Source organism: Macaca nemestrina, chromosome 11 (genome assembly GCF_043159975.1).
Source record: "Macaca nemestrina isolate mMacNem1 chromosome 11, mMacNem.hap1, whole genome shotgun sequence".
Taxonomy (NCBI): domain Eukaryota; kingdom Metazoa; phylum Chordata; class Mammalia; order Primates; family Cercopithecidae; genus Macaca; species Macaca nemestrina.
In genome coordinates, this window is record NC_092135.1 from 109,891,869 (window position 1) to 109,914,330 (window position 22,462).

Here is a 22,462-nt window from a genome sequence, read left to right on the forward strand (position 1 = left end):
TAAAGAAATTTCACTGCATGGGATGGTTTGAAGACCAGGAGCCATAATAAAGAAAGAGAAAGGAATCAAAGCTACTTGAGTCAAACTCTGGATGACATTTGATTGCACTGATGGGTTTTGCCTAAACTGAGCATTCACTGAAGGGTTTTGAGGAGAGCTGTGTTTTGATCTCACCTGAGTTTTACAGAAGTTACTATGTTGGTGGCATTAACCACTTACTGTAGAGGTAAGAAATGATAGCCTCCCCACTTAGGGTCCACTTGGGGAACCATGTAAGAGAGAAAATGAGACTCCAAGCTCTATGAGAATGGAGAGAAAACATGAAATATAATTTTTAAGGGACCAACCTGATGGAATTTGAAAGTCAAGATGAAACTAGTAGATGGACTGAAGATGATTCTAACTTAACGGAGGGTATCACTCTTGAAATAGATGGGAATACAAATGGAGCTGATTTAGCACATGAGAATGGTCTCAAGGATCAGGTAAGAAGTTAATTTTTCTTTTTGTATGTAGCAGTTCCTGTAAAAGTTCTCTTTTGAAAAGAAATTAATACCTGGTTTACAGAATTGAAAGTCTTACTTATTTCAAATTTTAGTGGCGAAATGGGTAAGGAACTATAAAATGTCGAATATTTACAACTTTTCTTTTTATGTCCATACCCTTATTCCATCCCCCTGTACACTACAAGTCAGAAACTTCTTAGGCATTCAGTTTCCATTAGAAATTGGTATGTAACCTTCTACAGGATGTTTGTCTTAGACTGAAAAGACCTTTACCTACACTGTGGTGCACCAAAGTTTAAAGTCGGAGAGTTCAGTTTTACGAAATTTGATTGTACCCTGTAGATTTTGAGAAATACGTTTTAATATCAGTTGGTAGGATGTAATACCAGGTTTGTGGCAGTAGACGTTCTAGTACTATTCTCCATATACTTCCTATGTAAACCTAGCAGGATTGTATTTCCCCACATCTCTGAAGTTAGATTTGGCCAATGCTATTTCTAGTGAAATGTGAAATAGATATGTCTGTTGCTTCCAGGGAAAGCCATTAAGAGCTGGTATACAATTTACAAAATTTATTTTCCCCTATTCTGGACCCAGAGACATTCACAATGGTGGAGAATCTTTTTGCCTGTATCCTTGAGAAAGGACAAATGTGGAACAAAGCTTCCATCTAATTCTTATTACTATTAAAATATAAAAGAAATACAGTTTTAAGCCACTGCGATTTTGGTGTTTTTTGTCACCACCACATAATCTTGCCTATTCTAACTGACATACTAACTACTGTGGTTTATCTCCTTAAAATTGCCCTTGACAGGTTTTTCTGGACACCGTTATTATCCTTTCTCCCTCCCCCAGCCCATGGAGGTCTATCTTATTTCCCAATTCCTTCCAAATATCTTATTTTCCTAATCATGAATAAACAAGTAAAGAGTTTTAACTGGTTCTGTGGATTACTGCATCTAAGATTCAGATTTTTATGTGGCAATTTCTAAAGTAATTAATATATTTAGCAGTTTGTAAACAATAGAAACTAGTAAATCTTCCCTCAAGGTTTTCAAGCTCCATCCAACTGGGGAAAAAGGTTAAATTTGGGAGAAAGTGGATAAAGTGTTCCTCCATGCCAATATCTTGACATGTGATTTTACAAGGCTTCATATACTTTATATAAAATTAAATATAAATAGTCTTCCCCAAATATAGAGTTTATAGGATATCTTACAGGGAGAAATCCAAAATCAAACTGGGAAAACAAACACAAAAATAGTAGTCACTTAAATAAAAATTAAATGCAATGAAAGAATGAATGGAAGAAAGAGCAAATAACCCTAGTAAATGTGCATGAACATGCAGAGTTCTTATTTAATACCATCAGGTCTTATTGTATTTATCCTTTGGGGCTCATGTAATGGAACAATTTAAAATGGTCACTGACCACAGGCAGGATTAGCACATTTTTATATTTGTAACCCAAAACATTTAGTTTTTGGATTTTATCAGGCATAATATAAAAGTGATTAGTGTCATAGCGCCTCAGAAGTGAGAAGTTGTTTATGGTTCCAATTCCATGCATGGTCTGTGATAAACAGACCCCAGAAAGTGGCTGGAATAGGGCTGAGACAGGCAATTCAATATGTAGACATAGTTTCATATGCTGCAAAGAAAAATTCTACGACCTCTTCCAAATCCATTGATCACAATCCCAGAAAATAATAACTGTTCTGCAAAATATTCCTATAAAATACATAATATTTAAACAACCACTAATCTTTTTGAATTGTACAGAAAACGATTCCATCTCACATATGACCCCTCTCCTTGTCTATATGTGTATATTTGCAACAAATTATAACTTCATTTTAAGCTTGCTTCTAAATTAATGTACTGTGGTAAAAAAAACAAAAATCTGGTAAACACTCCCATTGTTTTAAAAATGCAACTGACACAAGCACTGACAAGAAAAATGTCATTTGATTTAGGGTCACCTTCTTACAAGTAATCAATACATGATGTAGTCAAACATGTCCATCTCGGAAACAGCCCTTTTGGCTTATTGTGCCTCTGAGAGCATCGTGGATTTGCTACTAAATTCTTACCTTGGGCTATAGGATTTTTGCCTTTAATAAGCATGCGAGTCTAGCTTATCTTTGCTAAATAGTTTTATTTTCATTACAAAAATTGAACCTATGTGTCATCTTTCTTCTTATGTTACATGAGAGATCTCATAGGTGTTAACAAGAGCTTCTACTCATGCAGTGAAATGCCGAAAGGTGGTACTTTCAGTCTGAGCTGTTTATTACTCCCAACACACAGCCAATTACTTTTTTAATCAAAGAATTTTAAAACCTCCAACATTAACATAAAAGCATTAGTAGGTCACATTTCAACCTTGACAAGAAGACTGAAAGATGCGTTTGCCAATATACTACACAAAACTCCTCATCTGTATGTGGTAAGCCCTTTTATTCACTCGAAAAACAAAAAGCTAGTAGCTGATATTAACAAACTGTTGATATTTATTTGAGAGCTGTGACTTTTTATTTTTGTACAGTGTTCTGGCTGCAATTTTGAAGTGACTTAAGTCTACGAGCTTTTATATGCCTGCAGAATTATGTTTTCTTTTCTTTTTGCCGGGTGATATGCAATTAGAGAGTCTTGTTTATTATCTCATAGCCACATCACTTTAAACAACAGAGTATAATAAAGTACAGAGTATAGAGCTACTGAAAATACATATTTTGAATTATGTTTATTAATACTGGAATGTTTTATATTTGACACACTACAATCTACACAAATGTATATTTTAAGCACATATATATAAAATATTCAAATATAAATATGCTTTTAAGGTAACCAATAATTTTACCTGTATAACACTTGATAAACAAATAACACTTGATGCCCAACTTTAAAAAAATAATCTTGCTGTATCTTTATGCATATCCAATTTCCCGATAAACGCTATCACTTCTTACTACTACAAATTACTAAGATTGGTTCCTTTCTTTCTGTCGTAACAGGCAAATCTGTAGATTGAGCTTCAGTTGTAACAGAAACTGCTTTTATTCAAGCTTTCCTTTTTCCCTGTCTTTCTTGTCATTAACCTTTCTTGCTGGCTAACATGATCTCCTCATTCCATGAAAGTAACAGCTTGGAGTGTTGGATCTGAGGTATACCAGCTATCTCCAGAGTATAAGCTGAGTGTGGGGTTAGGAAAAGACTTGTTTTTTGAGCTTAAAAAAAATAGGAAGGATCAAAACCAAAAACAGCCAAAGGTTACTCAACTGACGTTTAAGTCTAAAACTCGAGTTAGAAAAACCAACCATCTCTCCATCCAGCCATCCATTCAACAAATTTGTGTCATATCAGTGAATGAGAGTGAAAAGGTTTCTGTTCTCCTAGACAAAGATTCTAGAGAGAAGAACTGAAAGACAGTAAACATGTTTTAACAATGACATGAAACAGGATAATTTAACATAGAGTGGTTCAAAGCAGCAGAGGGAGTGCTGGGTTATTTTACATAGGATTGTCAGGGAAAGCCCTCTGGAGTCACGGCATAGTTTTTGAACTGAGAAGTAAATGATGAGAAGGAAGTAGTCATGGAAAAGAGTTGGAAGAAGAAAGAAAAGTCATGGATAATCCGTTACCTTATTTCACCTGTTCTAAGTTGCACACCTTTTCTTATTTTAATATCCATGAAATTAAGGTGCAAGTTATTTTAATAATTGCTATTAGCTGGATGGTAGTTGTGACTTTGTAGTAACTCTCAGCATGTGCCTGTTATTTCCAGTGGCATTAGGGAACAATATCAATGCCTTGCCATTTAAGCTAACAAACCATTTTAAGGATTATTTGAGGAATAAATAGGAGTTGATAGGAGCTTGCTTTATAAAAACCTTACACTAACATCATCTATAAGATCAAGAATTCACCAGCATTAACCGTGTAGAATGTTTGTGGAAACATTCCACACATCAGCAGTGTGGAAGAATAGCCCAAGAACTAAGTTGCTATGCCCTTTTGATAACTGCCCAATCATCAATGCTCCTGACAGCACAGAAAAGGCAAATGGAGAGCTGAAAAGTGACTACAAGTTACATTATAAATGTAAGGAAGTGGCCGGGCGCGGTGGCTCAAGCCTGTAATCCCAGCACTTTGGGAGGCCGAGACGGGCGGATCACGAGGTCAGGAGATCGAGACCATCCTGGCTAACACAGTGAAACCCCGTCTCTACTAAAAAATACAAAAAACTTAGCTGGGCGAGGTGGCGGGCGCCTGTAGTCCCAGCTACTCGGGAGGCTGAGGCAGGAGAATGGCGTAAACCCGGGAGGCGGAGCTTGCAGTGAGCTGAGATCCGGCCACTGCACTCCAGCCTGGGTGGCAGAGCGAGACTCCGTCTCAAAAAAAAAAAAAAAAAAAATGTAAGGAAGTTTTAGGAATAGCTTAAACAGTCTATTTTGCTCATTATTTTGTATTTTCATGTATGAACAAGAGTGACATTTGAAAAACTCCTGTCTAAATGATTCTAATATTAAAAGGCTCTTTGAATACATAGGAAAAAAGTCCTAAGTAACAAAAAGAATTATATTACAGTTTATCAACTTTTTTTTCTATTTTAATAGTACATAAAATACTATCTTACAATGGATAGTGTCTTAGACAATAAGAAATCACTGCACTTTCCAAGGCACTGTTAAGTAGTAGTAAACAAGGGAGACATGGTCCCAACCTTTACTGAGTTTTCTTTCGAGTGGGAAATAAAAACAATACAACTGAGTAAATTAAATGCATTGTTAATTATACACTGTGATAATTTCTACGAAAACGATAATAAAAACAATTATGCACAATGCATATAACTGCTTACAAGGCGGTAGAATGTGATGGAGAATCTCATTTATATTATGGGGTGGTGAGGATTATCCAAGAAATCTTGTCAGAGGATATAACCTTTAAACTAAGACTTTGAAGCAAGGGGAGTCACTCATATGAAAGATAGTAGGAAAGTATTTCACAGGGAAAAAAGACATATACAAGGTATATTCTATCTAGTATATTCTGGGAATGAAAGTGTGTTTAGTATATTCTTGGAATGAAAAGATTTGTGAGATTGTGAATAAATGTATAGCAATAGATGAAGTGGTTTGGAGGCAAGAAATGAGGTTCAGGAATTTAGCTTTGGAGATGTCAAAATAGAATATATGTCAGTTATTCTATGTAAATCCTAGGTGTACATTTGGATTTTTGAGTCTGAGATTCATAGGAGAATTCTGATACAATACTGGGAAATTTTTGCACATGAATGAAGTTGCCACAATATTTGTAGGTCTGCTAGAAAAAGATGAGACTGCAAAGCAGATTTTTAAAACATCTGGGAAAAAGAGAAGGTAATTTAAAGAATGTAGAATTATGAGAAGGCAGGAAAGAAAATCTTTCAACAAAGGATAAATAACTTGTTTACAGATGATGGGATATAACATTATCCATTGGATGTGACTACATGGAAGTCACTGATATCCTTTAAAAAAGAGTTCGGTTAAACAATGTAAGATGAAATTGAATTAATATTGGAAAATGATGACCAAATGTGCAGATGACTTTTTCAAGAAGTTTAGTTGTAAAAGAGGGAACAGGTACTGGAAAAGTAAGAGCAATGAGACATAAATTGCAGATACCAGGCAAGACTTAGAGCAATTCATCTTCGTGAGATAGGGGTGGAGATTATGCCTTTGTGCTGCCTTGCTGAGTGCAGAAAATGAAAAGGTTCAAGCAGAGGGGAAAAGGTTCAACTGGAGGATAAGAAGTAGTGTACAGAGATGCATCCTTTCCTCAATTTCCACAAGTAGATCTGGCTTTTTAGAGGTTGCTCATAATCTAAGCTTTATTTTATTTTATTTTACTTTATTTTATTTTTTTGAGATGGAGTTTCGCTCTTGTTGCCCAGACTAGAGTGCAATGGCACAATCTTGGCTCACTGTAACCTCCACCACCTGGGTTCAAGTGATTCTCCGTCCTCAGCCTCCCACGTAGCTGGGATTACAGGCATGCACCACCATGCCAGGCCAATTTGGATTTTTAGTAGAGACAGGGTTTCACCATGTTGATCAGGCTGGTCTTGAACTCCTGACCTCAGTTGATCGACTCACCTCGGTCTCCCAAAGTGCTGGGATTACAGGTGTTAGCCACCACACCCAGCCATAACCAAGTTTTAAATGAATATTGTTCCAATTAGGAGATGTTGTTTCAAGTTTGCCATTCTCATGGAAACCCCGCACTAGGTTTCTATGCCTTGACTCATAATAGGAAGGACTTGTCCCTATTAGTCCTCTAAAGCCCTGTGGCAACTATGGGCATCTAAAGGCTATTGCTAGGAGTCCCATAGCACACACTAAAATTTAAAGGATGACACTTTTTGCAACCTAGTAGTTTTCCAGGTATTGGCATGATAACATGGAATTTCAAGAATTTTTACTTAGAAAGGGTTATAGTACATTCATTTGGTATCCATTAAAATTTAGATATTACTACTACCTACTGGGTACAATGAACACTATTTGGGTGATGGGTGCGCTGAAAGCCCAGACTTTACCACTATGCAATATATTGATGTATCACTACTGTACTCATACCCTCCAAATCTATAAAAATAAAAAAAGGAAAAGCATATAAAAGATAAAAGTTATTTGAATAATCTGTATAAGTTTTTTTTCATCAAGGGTGTTAGATACACATCAAATAGATCACATAAATACAGTAATTGGCTATAGATTATGCTTAGAAGGTGAAACAAAGACATCAGATCTCATTCTACACAGAAAAAGACAGGAAAGTGAAAACAAAACACATTGTGGGCAGCAGCCAGGGATGTGAGCAGAAATAAGTTGGTAGTATTTCTTTGTTCATGGTCACATACGTAAGAGTCACATATTTATACCAATAAAATTTGATGTACTTAATATCTACCTTTTGTAATGTAAAGGAAGTGAATAAAAAATGATCTTAACTGAGGAAGAAAAAGGACCAAGGATTAAAGACATACCTGTATCCCCATCCGTCCATTTTCCTCTTCAGACTACTTGTACCATTATTTTCAAATCTTTGTATGGGTATTTTAGGAAATACTTTTTTTCCCCCCTGGAAATAGTAAAGTGTCTGAGCTCCAGAGGGTGGTTAAAGAAAATTGATAAATAATGACTGCTGAATAATAGAACAAGGAATGTTGTGAAACATTTCCTTTTCATCACATAATCAATGAGCTTCCAAGTCAAAAGCTTTGCATTTCAGAAATACTATACTTGGAGACAATTTGTTCTAGACACAGAAAGAAAACACTAGCTAGTAACAGCTATCCACTTAGGAGAAAAAATACTTTTTCTTTATAAGAGCTGCCTTGCTCAAACAATATTAGTATTAGTGAGACTTTACCAACAGATAAAACCTAGAAAGAATAACTTAGCATTTTTGTCGAAGATATAAACACTACCAACTTACTCCTGCTTCTGTCGTTTTTGAAGGATGGAATAAAATATTGGAAACAAAAACAAGACTGCCTTTTTTTTTTTTTTTTTTTTTTTTTTTTTTTTTTTTTTTAAGAGGGAGTCTTGCTCTGTCCCCAGGCTGGAGTGCACTGGTGCGATCTCGGTTCACCGCAACCTCCGCCTCCCGGGTTCAATCAATTCTCCTGCCTCAGCCTCCCAAGTAGCTGGGATTAGAGGCACCCAGGCACCCACCACCGCACCCAGCTACTTCTTTCTGTATTTTTAGCAGAGATGGGGTTTTGCCATATTGTCCAGTCTGGTCTCAAACTCCCGACCTTGTGATCCACCCACCTTGGCCTCCCAAAGTGCTGGATTACAGGAGTGAGTCACCATGCCCAGCTGTAAAACTGTTTTTTAAAACTACAGAAATAAATATATGTTGATATTTGGTATTATCTAAGATGATAAAACATCTTGTTTTAACAATATGTGTAATATTTCACAATAAAGAAGGGTTGTGTAGGAAGGCATTTCCATTTCATACTTTTTCTCTTTTTTTCTTTTTTACTGTTTTGTGTCCAGAGTGTAATTTATTTTAATTGGAGGAACAGATCACGTAATATTCTGTATTTAACCTTAACTCTATTCCCTTGCCCCAGTTAAGTAGAACCAGAAAAAACTGAAACGCAGCAGTAAGAAATTTCAAGCTTCACAGACTGCTGAAAAAGGCAAAGGCCAAAGAAAATTGTGATCTTTTGTGGAGGGAAAGACAAAAAACAGCTGAAGGGAGGTGGTTGCATCAGTTGACTATGACTAGGAATGTCTCAGAGCCACATAAGTGCCAGTCCTGACACGGCTGAGAGTGTAACTGTAATCAGCAGGAGACACAAACACACACATTTTTTTTTCTTTCTCTCCTCCTTTTATTAGTTACCTTTTGAATATGTTCTGACTGCATCCTCAGGAAGAAGAGAAAACAGATACTGATGAGCACTAATTGTCTCCACCATGCCTACTTTAAACATCTGATTTGGCGAGAATTTACCCCAGTCTCTGATATTTCTTTATGTCTCAATATAGTGTTTCCCACACTTTATTGTAGTACTTTTACATATACTTCTGTTCCACTTGCCCTAATTAAAATATATTATAATTGAAAGGAGTGGGATGTTGAATGGTACCCAGGGCCAAGGATGGAATTCCACAGACAGCAACACATTTTATCTCAGTAACTAGCTTAATTCAATGTTCTTTCATAAAACGTCTTTTCCTAATAACCCATAGAAACTTCCTAAAGACTTGCTAAGCAGGGAAGTGTGATTACACAACTGCGGTTACAAGTATCTCAATGCCACTCAACTCACCAAACCCCTAAAAATGAAGAACTTAGAAAAACTTTGCTTTGTGTTTAGATCATCTCTATACTTTTCTATTTTGAAGCATTTTCTCCAAACCCAATCCAGCTTCATGCCCAGATAATGTATGCCCTTATTTTGCTCTATGGGCTTTCTTATATCATCATCCAGCCTGGTTCTCCCCTCTTTGACCAGCATACCAGATATTTCCAAACTCACTTCCTCAGTGACTGCTTAACTATTTTATCCATTATCTCCTCAAAAGCTGTCCGATCCTCGGTTATACTTAGTCAATGTGATATTAATCTTTGTCACTGCGTACTAATACACAAGACCTGTCAAATATTGGAAGTATTACTTTAGTGAGAAAAATTTCATAAGTCAAACGTAAGAAAGTCAGATGAATTTCCTTATGAGAACAAGAGCTTTAAGGTAAATGGGGTACAAAATTTTAATAGAGAAGATCTTTGTTTCCATGATAAGATTGTAAATGACTATACAAATTACCTAACCAAATTACATCTCCTAATATAAGCACTGAAATTACTGACAGGTTTAGGTTTTAGAAGACATAATGGTGGACAGCAAGGTGAAGATAGTGACTTACTGGTTAAAACACAATTGTTAAAGTTAGTTCCTGGCCATTATATTTTGTTATTAATAAATTAAAAGAAATGACTGGTTAATGTGAAAACTTTAATAGAATATGGATATATTCTGTCGAGTTACAAAAATATATTTTGCCTAACTTAGTTAATTAAAAGAATTTGACATTACAGTTTTTTTTTTTTTTTTTTTTTGGACACAAAAGTATGACACTACCACCAAAACAAGGAAAAGTATGTTTGTTTTCATTCTAGCCTCAGAAGCAATGAGAAGGTTTCATCTACTGCCCTATTTATGTAAATAATGAGATTCTAAAATAAACAGAAAATCATCAGGCTCCACATTAACAGAATGCCTTCAAGCAAGAAAGCATGACAGCCGTATATGCTTTAAACTTTGGGAAACACAAATGCAGAATGAGGAAACTAAAACCAGTCAAACAATCAGGTTCTACACTTAACTCCCAAAAGTGTTTTTTGAAAAGTCATTGTTTCCCATCTGGAGCTCAGTTTATTGGCTGGTTGGTTGGTTTTCGCTGTCTGGAAGTTAAGGAAGTTTGTCCTTTCCATCTCTAAAATATCATACTTACGAGGAGGGTAAATATTACTTAATTAGCATAACGGATGGCAAAAATATAACAGTAAATAAAGTATACTTTTCTATAATTTCCTCTCAAAAAACAGCTTAATCTTCCTTTATAATACATACAGGGATACATCACTGACACTCATTTTTCACATAATTCTAAGGCAACCAGACAGAGATGAAAGAGAAATTTAAGTACCGTATTTTCCATCCTCCTGAAATTCAGGAAAGGTCTGCTTTCAGAAACAACACCATTTAACGTATGTCACGCACCTGGAATAGTCACACAATCCCAATAGCAGCAAGAATGATTCACTAAGGACAGAGGCAGGGCACTGACGATTTGTTAACTTTCACTGAGACCTTTGTGTGAGTGAAGAAATCTTGTTAAATTTCATGCCCTGAACTTCGTCTGTATGTAGGATGATATTTTTGAATTTCCCCCGAGACTAATAATTGTAACCTTTTATCAAGAGTGGGTTTGTTCTCAGCAGAGGCAACAGCCCACCCCAGCAACCCACTCACCGCAGGGAATAAAACTACCATTGTCCTGTGGAGAAGCCAGCAATGTGAACACCAGAGGACTGCACCTGTTTGTTCACTGTTATCAAATGCCAGCCTGGGGGCTACCCCTACTGAGAGGGCTCTGACTTCTTAAACCACAGAGTAACATAAACTCTTCTGTAGAAATCTTTTGTGTGCAAACAGAAGTTTAACAGCAGGCTTTCTTCCTGGGAGGAAGAAAGAGCACGCCTTTTACCATCAGACCTTCAAGATATATTCATTCTTTGCAAGCTCCGTATTATGAATAAAATTACACTAAGCTTCCCATGAGTGTCCAGCTTTAGTTTAAGAGGAAGCAATGAAAGACTCATGAAACGAAAACGATATGAATATAGCATCAAAACTATGTCTGTCTTGTGAAGAAGTAATTACTTGAGTCACTTATAGAAAGTTGAAGTGTTCTTGTCAGGTTTAAAATTTCAAGTTAGCTTTCCATGGCATATTGAAAAGACAGTTTTGCCGAAAACTTTGTCCTAATCTTCAGCTCCAAAAACAATGAGCTAGGTGTAAGTTTGGGGTGACACAAAGCCTAGTTTCAACCTTTAATGAGATGTGAAGAGTTCAAGGGATTGGGCTATTTTAATTATTTCCGTTTGGTAGGAAAATATATATGTCTCCTAATAATTTTAAATAATTAAATACACATACCCATACCAATAAGCAAGTGAAAATAAACCTTCATGGGTACATGTAATAGCTCTTCACTTCAGTGCCATCTTTTCTTTATCCTGCCCTCAGTACCGTTTGTGATCTCAAATTCTGGGTATGCAATTTCACAAATCCTAACTGTTGACTGTGGCAGGTGTCTCTACAGATACAAACATAGAATTTGAATGTCTATCTTTGGGGTGTATATGTATGTGTGTGTGTGTGTGTGTGTGTGAGAGAGAGAGAGAGAGAGAGAGAATATGATTGCATAGTTCCTTTGTAATTACTCTTTTACTCTTTCTCTTGGCAGGATGTTTCAAAGGAGATCTGTATGTTTTAAAACATAAAAAATAAAAAAGTAATAAAAAGAAAAGAAAACCAAAAGGGTTTCTTGCAAGACAGACCCTAGAGCAGTTTGAAAACATCAAATAAAACCCCTCCAGCATGTTCTCCCCATGTGATGCCTTTGTATATTCACTTCAGCCTGTGGGCATATTTCCCATGACACACACAATGTTTCAGTGCCATATTGATAGATATAAACACATATGGATTACTCATTTGCCATTCTGTCTATTGAGTTCCATACTGTTTTCTGTAAAATTAATTTTATATAAAAATAAATTATTGGGAGCCAAATATCGTTTGTGACCATGCATAGAAAAACAGAATTATATCAAGTTGAGTACATTTCTCTTTGGATGTGTCAGTGACACACAGTGTGCATGGCTATGCATAATAGTTAGATATTATACTCATATAGACATATAAATGCATATGTGTATGTGTCTATACGTATGCATCTATACACATGTACATATAAATATATGTATATATATAAAAATAACATGTATAGACACATATCGTCTTTTTCTGTTATATATTTATCAGCTATTTTGCTATATCTCTCTTTGGTCTTTTTATTTGCCTTTTGCTCAGTTCTAGGTACATGTCAATATTTATTTTTCTTTAGGAAACATTGAAATAGGTATGACCTGTTGACAAGTATGGATTTATTATTACAAGTATTTCATAGAAAACAGATTTTATGTTGTTTTTAAAACATAGTTATGCTTTAAAAAATAAAATAAAATGATGGAGTAATGTTTTATAAACAACTTTTCTCTAAGTCACCAAATTTAAGAACTTGAAACAAGGATATAGACGTAATTGTTAAATATACTTTCATGCCCAGCAAAAAAGGGAGACATATGGTCATTATTTGCTTTCTGTTAGAAAATCCACGGTATTGTATACAAGCATATGAAAACCATTTAAAAACTGTTACAGTGGTTCTAAGCAATGAGAGAGTTTAAGCTGTCAATTGCCTTATGTATGGAGTAAAAGAATACAAACAAACATGAAATAAGTCTAAACACTTGTGAAATGCTACTAAGATATCATTCCTAAGTTTTCATGTTTGGAGTAAAGATTCTAATTTTAGAATGCAACCCCCAAGCATCCTGTGGTTACTGAGTCTGCAAACCAAGTCTACTCTGCAGGTGTCTCACATCTCCACTGTTTTGAAGACACTTGCTTCACTTCTTTTTTACACACTGACAGAGAGACCCAGCCGTGTTATAGCAATTGAGCTACTGAAAACACTATCAGCGATAGCCTGCCCTTTCTTTAGAAGTTCAAGTTTTCAAGCAAACAGTAAGTGGGTATTTTAATTATTTTTAAAAGTCCCAGAAAATACCTAATAAATTAGATCTTAGCCAATTAAAATAAGTCGTCAAAATATTCTTAATGCAAGTTCATCAAGTAAGAGGGGTAAAAAGTATATTTGGTACTGTTTCTGCTTATTTAGAACTAATAATGGAATATCTAGGCATTCAGATCCTATTTTATTGTGAAATGCGGGCTTAAAAGGGAGCAATGATTAATGAGTTTCAAATACAGTATAAAAGTAATCTCTGGGGAAACAAATTCTTAGCTGAATTGGTAGCTCTACTCAGCAGGGACATTTGAATAATTGCAGAGGAACTAAGAAATTAAGAAATGAACAATGAATAGGATTTTCTTGGCACCACTAGGAAGTCTTGTGTTAAAGGCTTGGCACCAGTGTTACGCCTTGGCTTAAACTCAATATTTAAAATCAAGTAAATTGGTTGTGTTGCCCAGTTCATGTTCCTTTTTTCCCTCCCCAAAAGTCATCAAAAGTTTTTGTTGTCTTTGTTTTGCTATTCTTGAGCCTTACCAGGAAAGCAAAATAATGTATTTTAAAAAATGAATCTATCTTTAATGACACATAGCTAAGTATAAATACGTTTCGTTACTATTATTACAGCAGGTTGTTATCTCTATGCCAGAAAATAAATACACAAAGAACAATTAAACCCTAATAGAGGTCCCTAGATATGCATATAGAGTTGCATTTTTTAATTAAATGCGTGAACTTCAGTTCCCAAGTGCTCAGAAAGCAAAACTACAGCACCGTTCTCTGCTGAATTAGAAGGGGTAATGTCATGTCCTCACTTGTTCTAAGGAGAAAACTTAAGCACTAAGAAAATGTGACTCACATTTTGCCTTAGAACTTTCCAAGAGGATAGGTAGCAGGTAGGTATTATCAAATAATAAAAGGAAAGAAAAAAATACTCAGAAAATTATTCTTTCATAATTGAAAACTCAAGTGCAAGAGGTATTAGGTGATTTATCTAAGGTATAAGTGGAATGAGAATATGAAATCTTCTGCTTGCTAGTGAGCCTAGACTACTAAAATCAACCATATCTGTCAACAAAGAACCAATAAAGAACACATTTTACATAGATGTGGCAAGGATTAACCAATAAATTAATATTCATAAATATTGTTACTCTATTGAGAACTGCGTAAGAAAGGTAGATACAAGAAGGGAACTAACATATACTGTGTTCTAAACACTATGCCAGGAAGTTTGCATACATTGTTTGCATTTAATTCTCATTTTCAGATGAAAACTGAGGCACAGCACATAAGTGATTGTGACTGTCCTTTCTTGCAGTGCTAGTATTGAGTTTCAAATTATCAGGTTTCAAAACCAGACTTTTTTTTACAACTTCATGTTGCTAGGGCTAGAAGAGAATATCTTGAAAATATTGTTTTTATAATCTAGAAATATGCCTTCTCATCTAGAACACATAGGCTGGGTTTGAATTCAAATAATAAATCAGAATTCTCAGGCAAAATTTGTATTTCTGCATTCAGAATCTTTCAAGCATTTTATCTCTGAGCTCTCCTTTTATCACTTTGCCTTTCCAAAACCATTTCTGACTTTATGCATAAGTCTTAGAGTGTTTTTTGGATACAAGAGCTACTTAATTCTCTGATTGTTTTACATTTGTTCATGGCAAAGATCTAATCAGACAACCATAAATGACAATAATCAGAGTACAAAATTTGTATACACTTATGGATTGTCAACTGTTTGCCCTTTGTATCTCAATTATTTTATTATTTTTTTCCATAGGACATTCCCTATTTCACAAGCTAGTTGATTTAAATGTCATTTGAAATTATAATTAGAAATATTTTAGAAAGAAAACCATTTGAGGGGGGAGTGTCCATCATTCTATGTTTATCTATTTAGAAAAGCACTCATGGCTTAGAAGACCCCATTTCTGTTAATTTGATAATTATATATTACTGCTGATTTCCTCTTCAAAAATATAAAATTTTGTAATTCCAAAGGAATTACAATTTCTTTGGCATTGAATATTTCTTACTAAGTCACAGTTTAATGGATTAAAATGTAAACGAACTTTAAAGTTACACTAAATCTCTCCCTGATTTAAGTTTAAATTAGACATTAAAATTAACATGAAAATGGCTCCATAAACACTATTGTTGTAAATATTTTTTCATTATTTTATATTTAATAATGAACCAAAAGTAACAGAAGTCACTGTGCATAGTAATAGTATTAAATACACAAAACAATTGAATAGTTACTTAAATTATTCACTGGTGATCTTCAATAAAATCACAAAGGAGTTGATAACCTACACCGTGAGCTCTGATGTATTTATTTTGCACAAGTGATAGTTAGGTTCTCGTAATTTTTAAGAGGTGCTTGAGCCAAGACACTAATTCTTGATTCACCTCTTTTCCCTGAGCACCAAAGGACTGCATTTGAAGCATGATACAATTTTAATTACAAAGATTTATCATTATGACATGTAATTTCTACGTACATGAAATGACAGTGTAATGCATAGATGTGAAGTTCAGCTACACATTCACTATGTGAACAATGATATCAGTGACACAGGCTGCTTCCTTTTATTCCATATTTCTACCTGTGCTTTATAAAAGACATATCTATAGGTATGTTAAGTGCTGCTTCATTATCTTCTCCATCCTTTCCTTGCAAAACATACTGCCCAGTACTCTTTGAACAAGACTATGAAATTTGTATCAAATTTGATAATCTATTGTAGATATTTGATGACTTTAGATTACAATTCGGTCACACATGAATTATGGCATCTATATTGTTTATTTTCTTCTCACTGATAAATGAAAATGTGTGCCTAAACATATAGAGATTGGCATATATTTTCTTTAAATCTTTGTTACATTCCTCTTTCTAGTATCTTGAATCAAATTATATTTTTAGAATAATATAGCTGAAAAAGGACTCGACTAAGAGTAGGGCAAGAAAAACCCTCATCTTTAGTAAATTATTTATTCTCTCTGGGACTCAGTTTCAAAATGAGAGAGGGGTTAGACAATCTCTAAATTCTCTCTTAATATTACAGTCTATGATCCTCTTCAACTTTGCTTTTATAGAATAGATTAAGAGATTTTTATCGCTCTTTATTTCCAAATGTGTGCTAAATTTAAGTGTAGTGTGTAAGTCTCAAATATACATGTTTGAATAAATAAAATGTGAGCTCAAAATAAAATAACATAAAATGTGTTTATCTTAAGGCCATCTACAAATTCTGGAAATAATTAGTTAGAGAGTTTCTAAACCTAAAAGGATTTACATGCATTTCAATAATTTTAAAGTTTCCTCCATCTTTTTATCAAAAGTAACCCCGAATATGTTATGATTCTTCACAAAGGGAATTGAGCCTAATAATTATTAAAACTAAAATACATATTTTATAAAACTCTGCTGTAAATATTTGCAAAACCAAGTATAGTTTAGGGAGGCAAAAATCACTTATTGTAGCTATAGAAGAAAGGAAGTCATAAATATTTTATTTAAAATATTTAGATCAACTTAGCCTATCCATTTATATGTGGACATATCAAAATGGTATATATTTTTACCAATTGCCAAATAGGGAATAACTTTAGTTAGTATTCTGGTCCTTAAATAAAAAAATTCAAAAAGTGGAGTGGCTATAATGTATGAATAAAATTAACTAAAAAATCACTGTTCTAGTATCTCCCCTTAATAAGATAAAATATGATTTTCATGAAATCAGTAGAGTCATCTCATAGACTTGAGATCTTTTTCAAGCCTGCCATTTTTCTCATATTTATTTTCCTTCCTTCCACCCCATCTACAAAAAAATTCTCTAAAAAATAAACACTAGAGTAATATGATTTATAGAAGATATTACCCCATGAGCAACAAAACAAAACACACTTCAAATATAACTAATTGTCTTTTTTTGTCTTCTAGTGTTAATAAAGAAAAGGCCATGAAGTCAGCGGGCCCAATTAGGGCATTTCATTCCATTCTGTTATTACATTTTATTATTTTAGTTCCCTGTGTCTGTAGAAATAAGCTTAAGTAGTTTGATAACATACTTTTCAATATAAGAAATAATTTAATCAAATTCCACAATCTGTATCTCTTTTAAAATCGTTTCATTTCTTAAGTAAAAAATCTACACTAAGCAAAGTCTCATTCAGCTAAAAACAAACAAACAAACAAACAAACAAACAAAACCTGCCTTGAAGAGGTGACACCTGGACCAATGAATAATTTTATGCATCCCCTACTCATTCACACATAGCAGAGGATAATAAAAGTTCAGTGTCATGTGATTCCCTTTCTTCTCAGAATCTTTATAGCATTGTGATAAAAAGAAAATCAGCAATTATGCTGCCTGGCTTCAAATGTGAACTCTATAAATTACTGTATGCCCTCCTTGGGGAATATTACTTAATATTTTTTAAGTCCAGTTTATTTATCTTCAAAATAGAAATAGTAATAGTAACCTATTGTGATGGTTAACTTTAGATGTCACCTTGACTAGATTAGGAAATACCCAGAAACCTGGTAAAGCTTTATTTTAGAGGGTGCCTATGAAGATGTTTCAGAAGAGATGAGCATGTGAATATGAGTAGAGTAAGTAGGGAAGATATGCTCTCAACGCAGATGGGCAACAGCCAATCTTCTGGGGACCCAGAGGAACAAAAACAGAGGGAAGGTGAATACATTGATCTGAAGCCAGTACACACTCTTTCTCTCTTGTGGGACCCCAATTTCAGGCTCCCTGGTCTTTGGACTGCAGGACTTGGAACAGTGGCTCCCTGCACCCTAAGCCCTTTGGTCTCAGACTGAGAGGTACACCATAGCTTGTCTGGTTCTGAGGCCTTCAAACTTGGAATGAGCCAGGTCACCAGCATCCCAGGGTCTCCAGCTTATAGGCAGCCTGTTGTGGAACTTCTCAGCCTCCATAATTGCAGCAGCCCATTTTCCTAAATGCTCTCAAATATCTATTATCATTGCCTATATCTATATCCCTTTTGTCTTTCTGGAGACCCCTAACTAACACACCTACTAATCGTGGTTATTGCAAGAATGAAGAGAGAGAATATTTGCAAATCACTTCTACATAGTAAATACTTATTAATTATGGATGTTATTATTGTTATTATTGACAATAGTATTTCTGCCCTGGGCTGTATTATGCCATAAAGATACTTTGCTTTCTACATTTATTATCCTAAAAAAAAGGCAAGTCATTAAAACCAAAGGCACAAAGCCTAAACGAATTCTAGTTATATGAATAATTTTTAAAAACTAGTAGAATTTATTATTGTGTTCTTATTTGTACACCACCAGATATATAATCCTACCCAGTATCATCCCATTGAACATTAAAGCAGAAAGTTCAGAGAATTTAGGGCCCTATCAAAATCAAAATGACATACTTATTTACCAGAATATTTGCCAGAATATTCTGAGACTGCCACTTAAAAAAAAAAAGACCAACTTAAAATTTGAAGTCCTTATATTTCATAGTAAATTGAAAATCAAAAATACCCTTTTGATATCAGCTTTTTTCAACATTACTAATAATACAAAAATCAAACCTTAAATTTTCACCACAGAGAAAATGAAATTGAGTAAATTAAATGGTCTTAGACGGAAAAAACAAGTTATGGATCCCCATTTTTCACTTTTTTCATACAAATATCTTTCAAAATTGTTACAGTCATTGTGATTCAATAACCTAAATAATTTTACATGGCTTACAATAAAATTATAGCTAGAAGAAATAAAATATGTTATACAGATGGATAATAAAATATTAAGGAAGAGGGAAAATAGTATGACAGCTAGAATAACTTGTACTTCAGGTAGACTGTTAAAGAAGACAGAACCTCTTTCCATGCTGATGTATAATAACAATCTTCAGATCTATTTGACATATTAATACGAGAACAAAGTTTAAGAAAAACTCCCCAAATAAGTATTTTTCTACCTTTACACTATATTTCCATCTCTTTTTCCAGTAGAAGTGATAAATCAGCTAGATCTCAAAGGAAAACAAAAACAATAATTAAAGTTTCCTGGTCAGTAACATTTATTATGCCAAAAAGTGTTGGGCCATGCAAATTCTCATTTATCTACTTCCTGATAGATACAGATAAATGGAGAATTCTATTCATCATTTACGAAACATTGACCATTTTTCTTGTAATCTATTTTATATACTTCCACAGTACGTGGTTTCACCATTACAATAGCTATGCTATAATTCTAGGAAAATAATACGAGGTATATTTAACTTCTAGCCTATTTGAATGTTACTATATTGTATTAATTCTAAAACACATACATTTTTGGATCTAATATCTTTAATATCCTGATTCCTTGTACAATCTTTTACATTTATGTTGGTGCTTTTACTTTTTCTCTTTTTAGAAAGTGTGGACTACAAACAACAACAACAATTTTTTTCCTACAATTGATGACTTAAATTTGTTGAAGTATGGCAGATAGCTATTTGAGAAAACATTTTATAAAAGGACTTTTTGTGTTACCTTGTTATTAAATAAATGCTATATTAAAAAAAAAAAAACTTTTAACATGAACTAGAGAGTCCTAAAGATAATGGGCAGTGTCTATTCCAGAAATAATTCTTAACAGGTTTTTCAGAATACTAATAATAATCTTCTATTAACATTTACATCTTTCAGTGAAACCATTACAGAGACAGACTTTGTCTATTAGTCCATTCTCACGTTGCTGCAAACATACCACCCATGATGGGGTAATTTATAAAGATAAGAGATTTAATTAACTCACAGCTCAGCATGGCTGGGGAGGCCCCAGGAAACTCACAATCATGGGAGAAGGGGAAGCAAACACATCCTTCCTCTCAGGCCAGTAGGAAGGAGAATGAATGAGTGCCCGGAGAAGGGGGAAGCCCCTTATAAAACCATCAGATCTTGTGAGAACTAACTCAGTATCATGAGAACAGGAAGGGGAAAACCAATCCCATGATTCAATTATCTCCACCTGGTCCCTCGTATGACATGTGGGGATTATGGGAACTACAATTCAAGATGAGATTTGGGTGGGAACACAGCCAAACCATATCTCTTTGAGATCTATTTCTAATTTAAATGGATACTTATACTGTGGAAACTAAAGGTAAAAGTAAAAAAAATCATTTTTAAAGTGTCATTTTTCTGACCAACGGAAAACTCAAGTCACAGCAGCTTAAAACATATTTAGAAGCAATGCATGCCATCCAGAACTCTGCTGACTCAAATACAAAATATAGTTAGGTCCCAAATCATAAATGACACGTTCTGCATTCTACAATTTGATGATATAGCCTAACATGCTTTCAATAATTATAAAAATACACTGTGTCTATTTTTTTTACCAAAATCAAGCTTCTCCTAAAAAATAATAAATCATATTTATTTCCAGAACTGCATGTAATGTTCAATATGTACTTCATAATTTAACTTTTATAATCATCTTACAACTGAGCGTTCTCGTTATGTTCATTTGAAGATGAGGAAACTGAAGTTTAGAAAGTTGAATCACTTGCCTCAGAATAGAACTTGACTCAGGGAGCCCAGATTCTGAGCCTGTCTTGTGATTCTCCATGTTATTCTGCTTGTAAGTCCTTGCCTGCTGGATTGGATTTAGTAAAAGTGTAGTCCCTTTAGTGCTGCACTGTCCAATATGATTGTCATTAGCCAAATATGGCTGTTTAAATTAAAATTAATTAAAATTAGATAAAAATAAAATTCACATCTTCATTCATAGCAGTCTCGTTCAGAGGACTCAACAGCCACATTTGGCTACTGGCTCCTCTGTTGTGTAGCACATATTAAATATTGCTATCATCCCAAGAAAGTTCTATTGGACAGTGCAGCTTTTGAGAAGAAAACAGATTAAAATGGGACCTCCTGACTCCACACACATGCTTAACTATAAAAATAATAATAATAATTGGCTTCACATGGCAGATGGAAGGTAAACAATTGTCAGAAATATAATATTTACTGAGAGAAGACAGGCATGTAGAGATAATTTAGAATAGCTCATATCTCAGCACAACGACTTGAATGTAAAAGTAGAACAAAACAAAGCTAGTAAGTATTTGAATTGAAATTACTTTCCAAAAGAATCCTAAAGTTTTACCAGTAAAATTAAGTCTATTAATAAATGTTGGTGCATTACAGCTAAGAGTTTAGCAAGCTTGATTTTTAAAAAGCCATAGTTGAATCACAGTGGCTATAGAATGAGTAATAGATTAAAAAAATCAAATTCAGTATTTACAATATTGTTGTATTGTATGTTTGCTTGTATTTTATTGTCAACTTACCATTCATGATATATTCAAGCATTACACAATGATCAAAACAAATTCTTTCTAAAATACAACCTTAAGACCTATTGCTTAAGCTTGGATTGTTTACATTTTTCAGCCAATTTAATGGTTCACTGACTATAGTTTTGCCTGAAGCAATTGTCTTAAACAATTTTTGGGAGTGACATAATATGAAGAACGGGTAAACAGATCTAGATTTCAGCACAAGCTTCGCCTGATTAGCCACAAGACCTTTGGCCTGGTTTTCTTAGATGTAAAATTATAATAAAGATATCTGCCAGGTCAGCATTACAGGGCTGTGTATGAAACAGATTTTTTGAAAGGAAACTGAAAGCATTTTGCAAAGTGTAAACTTCTATAACATATGGGATATTACAATTATCATGCCTTTGGTAAACGTTGGAAGAGAACAACATGTAGCCTCATTTCTGAACTCTGACTGAGGGTTTTAGGTTCTGCCAAGCTTGAGGCTGCCTCCTCTGACTAAACTTGATGACATATTTACATACTTTAAAAAACTGCCATAGACGTCTGTCAGAATTAGCATGCACTCTTCATTCCCTCTAAAATATAGATTTGGTGACTGGGCGCGGTGGCTCATGCCTGTAATCCCAGCACTTTGGAAGGCCAAGGCAGGCGGATCACAAGGTCAGGAGATAGAGACCATCCTGGCTAACATGGTGAAACCCCG

General features: G+C 34.4%; 1 protein-coding gene across 6 annotated transcripts in view; it reads right to left on the minus strand.

Annotated features, from left to right (window-relative positions):
- Positions 1-22,462, minus strand: part of LOC105481143 (erb-b2 receptor tyrosine kinase 4) — a 1,180,372-nt gene that overhangs the window by 548,507 nt on the left and 609,403 nt on the right. The window lies entirely within an intron of this gene.